We start from the raw sequence: 4,282 nt of genomic DNA, 5'->3' as shown, positions 1-4,282 counted from the left end.
TCTCATAGGGTAAATATATTCTTGACCAGTGTGAATTTTTAAATGCAACCAAATATGTCATTCTGTCCGTCTGCTCAACTATGTATAAGCTACCCCAGACACATATGATATACAAATTTCACTTTTATCCCACAAAGATCGGAAAAATTGGACACGCCCACAAAGTAACAGACTATAGAAATTTGGTCTTTTCCTCTTTTTAGTATTTTCAGATCGCTTGCGTTTTAGCAATGATAGCGTAGGCATAAGTTGATGCCAAGCTTTGGCGATTGAAGAGTGTTAATTAGATAATTGGAGTAAAAAGTAAAAAAAGGGACTAAATTTACTTACATTTCATAAATTTAAAAATTTTTTGCTTTGGTTCAGGTATTTGGTAGTAAACAACTTCTTATTGAATTTATTTTATTTTCAATTTATAGTTAATTTCCTTTACAAATGCAACTCTAAACAGCTAATACGAATATACAACTGTTGTGCGTACAAATAGTATAAAGGTCGAAGCTCGAAAATAAACCTACTTAACGCCATTTATGATGAATGGCCTGCATATGAATTACATAAAATTGATTCCATTCAAAAACACCATCAATGTGAATGGCTCTGTTTTCAAGTGTAATTTGACAAAATCTGTCGAATCAGTCATTAGTGTGCAGTGTGGTGTTTGAAATCGAATAATGATGAAATTGGGCAGCGCTTCATAGCTAATGCGTTGAAATGAAGCGTATCTTTTGTTTGTTGGTGATTCGCTACGTTCGGGAGAAATTTTTCTAAAATTAATTTTAAAGCTTTAGAGTAAATTTGTAAGTCGTTAACAAGGAGAAAGGAAAATTTAGTAAAATATTGACGGTGAACAGGTCGATTGATTCTGCCGTTTTGTTTAGGTTAACCAAATGGGAGTGAAAGAAGAATTTGAAATGTAGCCCGTTTTCCTAGACCAGGTTGTGCAGAACACGTAGAAAATAATTTATTTTATGTTCTTGATTTTAACACGCTCTACGCTTTTCTTTATAAGTTTTTTCTATATGTAACAAAATTTAATTTTTATTCTTTACTATCATTTAATAGTGAGATATTGAAGTCGCAATTGTGACTTTGCAATCGTGCGAGGCAATCACGTAAATGAACTGAATTTTTAAGAACCAAATAAATAGTTTATAAAAATGAATAGTCTACGCCAACATTAATCATTAACATTAAGATGACGTTCTTGCATATCAAAATTTAGTTGCCTTTGCTTATAAAACCCACTAATATCGTGATCTTAAACTTCATTACACACTACGCCACTTTTGGTGCAGGGTACATTAAGTTAGTGGGTTGGCATGTAACCCGCAGAAGGTCTTAAAATGGATTCCCTTTCACCTTTTATTGTACCGATCTAGTCTGAATCATAATTTGAATTGATCTAAGCCTGTCTGTCCGTATGTCCGTCTGATGTTTATTCTTGTTAATTTGTGTTCAAGCCGCAGGTCGCAATTTTCGAGATAGTTTGAGCAAATTTGGTACAGTGACTTGTTTCGATTCGACGAACGCTACCGAAAATGTTTCGGATCGGAAACCTTTTCCTCCCTTTCCCTTATTTTTAAAAAGCTTTATATAGAAAAAACTTCCAGCTTTCAAAATTTCTCGTCAAAACTGGCTAAGTAATACGATTTCGGCATTGGTACGAAAACTTTGGACTGGCTGGGGCAATTTTTGAACACCCTCTCATATAACGAAAACTGAAGAATACGACAAAAAGATATAACTTCCAATTCTTCATGATGAAAATTACAACATAACAGCAGCTTGGACCAACTCGGCCTATTTTTGGGGTCGTACCCTGATAGAGATTTTGACAAAATTTGATCCTTTGTAGAGCAAAAAAGTCTGAGTTTTAATATGTTCTGATGAAAATTGCCCCATAGTAATAACCTAACCCAAAATTACCTAAAAGTGTAACAATATTAATTGCTTATGCGCTAATAATCCTTTCGATCCTACGTTTGTAATCAGCTGTTTTTACAGCGTTATTTACTGCTATCTGCACGTTATCGACGAGAAAGTCGCCTTATTAAATAAGATGCTGCGGACCTGCCTCTAGTATTGATCTCGAGTGAAAGCTCCAACTCAAGAGAATATGTAAAGGTATTCTTCTCAGCCTTGAAACTGTAGTCAATTTGCAATGACAACAGATAGATGAATAAATTGGGGTACTCCAGCACATTGCAAGGTGCTGCCGGTCAAGAATATTGTCCCTTACGATGCTTTGCAATGCATCTTTGTAAGCGTTAGGCACAAAATCATAAAATTACCCTACAACTTTTGTCATACGGGTTTTTTTAAAGGAATGCTTGATTTTAAATATCAATCAAGTAATCTTTGAAAATCAGTAAAGTAGTATTTATTTACTTTTTTTTTTCTATTTAAAATTTTTCAATTTCAGCCCGCAAAAGTGTATCATTTTCTCTACCAACACATATGTTTGCAGTTTCTATTTTTCGCAATTTCTAATATAAACTATAAACTAAACAAAAAAACCTTTCACTCTTTGGTAATCTACAAGCTAACCATAATGAGGTTTTCGTGGTTTGAAATTAATTAAAATATTGTTTGCACTGGATAATAAATAGTTTGGTTAAATAATCAATTAGAGTAAAAAGCGACAATGGCGGAGGCAAGGACTGACTTCATTTTCATGTTCTTCATCGCAATATCTATACATGAATAAATAATAAAGAAGAAATAAAATTATATTTGCCCTTAAGGTTTATCATGGATTACCTAAACTATTTCTTATTTTATTTTTCTTATCATTGACCATTCAGGGTATGTCACCTATTCGTGCAATACGTGATGGTAATAGGCAGAAAGAAGCGAGGAAGGAGAAATAGATAGGGAGATGGTGGCCCCGGCATAATGAGTGTCTCTTCCTATTCGATAGGTGTTGCGCTTTTACCGGCTGAGGGGTCATCATAGCTACAGCTAAAGAAAACTCTATCGCACTTGAAATTTGAATCTAAGAACACTGACTTGGTAGGTCGCGATTCTTACCTGCTTGGGTATTTGGGTGGTAAACGTGCCTACTTATGGGTCGAAAAGCGCTATTTTCATTCTAATGTAATTAATATATTTCGCATCAGAAGATTAGGTTCTACAGGTTATAATAAAGTCTTACTTAAAATTTCTAATATTCATTCGAGGTCTTAGTATCTTGCCTACTGCGAGTCGACTTTTGCGGACATTTACATTTATTTCCTGTATGTATGATAAATTATTAAAAAGCTTTGGTAAATTTGCCTCATTCGATCAGCATGGTACAGTAATCCCCCCCTCTAACACGGCATCCTTATAACGCGTTTTCACATTACGCGATTTCAATCCTCTGTATAACGCGGGGTTTCCCCAATATAACGCGGGGATTTCCCACATACATATTTCTGTACTGTGAAATTTATAATGATTTGTACAATTCATAATTAGAAAAGTTAAATGTGATGAACCATTTGTACGTAACGCGTTATATAACGCGGAATCAAACTCCGCGTTATAGGACGGATTACTGTGTATCTAATATACTTTTTCTTTTGATAATCCAGATACATTAGCTTATCTGTATTGACTGAGTAGTTATGGTGTATTTCCAAACAACGTTTTTCTCGAAGATAAGAAGCGATTTTTATGCTCACGAGGACTCGACCATATTACCTCATCTTGCACAGAATACCTAGGAAAACTTCTTGTGTCCGCTTTCAATTTTCCGAGGTTTAAAAGTGTAATTATATTTTTCTAGTCTATATGAATAACTATAGAGAGAACGTAAAGCTTAGCATCAGTCTAAAATTTCCCCAAACATTAATTTCTAAAACATTGACTTATTCGATATCTTCGAAAGTTTCTACGTAACTCCATAGTTATACTAGCGCCAAAAAAGTCGCTATTAAAAGAGCCTGCCGCATCTACTTTCATTTTTTCTTGTTTTATGACCGATCATTCAGAGGGTGTACCCTACAGGTGTAACACGGCTACTGTCGGAAAGAATGGAGGAGAAAGAAAAAAACCGGAAGATGGTGGGCGCAGCATAATGGTCGCGTGTCTAGTCGACACTCACTAGAACTACGACCAAAAAGAGTTCATCGCATTGATGTTTGAGCCCGTAAACATCGGCTTATTAAGCGCGATTCTTACCTACTTGGCCATGCTGCAGTGCACTGTATTTTTCTATCGGTAAACAGACAAACATGATATTATGTACGCGATAATGCTGTTAGCAGTCATGTTACATATTGTTGGGACGCCTGTT

This window comes from Glossina fuscipes, unplaced genomic scaffold, assembly GCF_014805625.2.
Source record: "Glossina fuscipes isolate IAEA_lab_2018 unplaced genomic scaffold, Yale_Gfus_2 28, whole genome shotgun sequence".
NCBI lineage: Eukaryota > Metazoa > Arthropoda > Insecta > Diptera > Glossinidae > Glossina > Glossina fuscipes.
The sequence above is the reverse complement of the archived record's forward strand: the minus strand, read 5'-3'. Positions refer to the sequence as shown.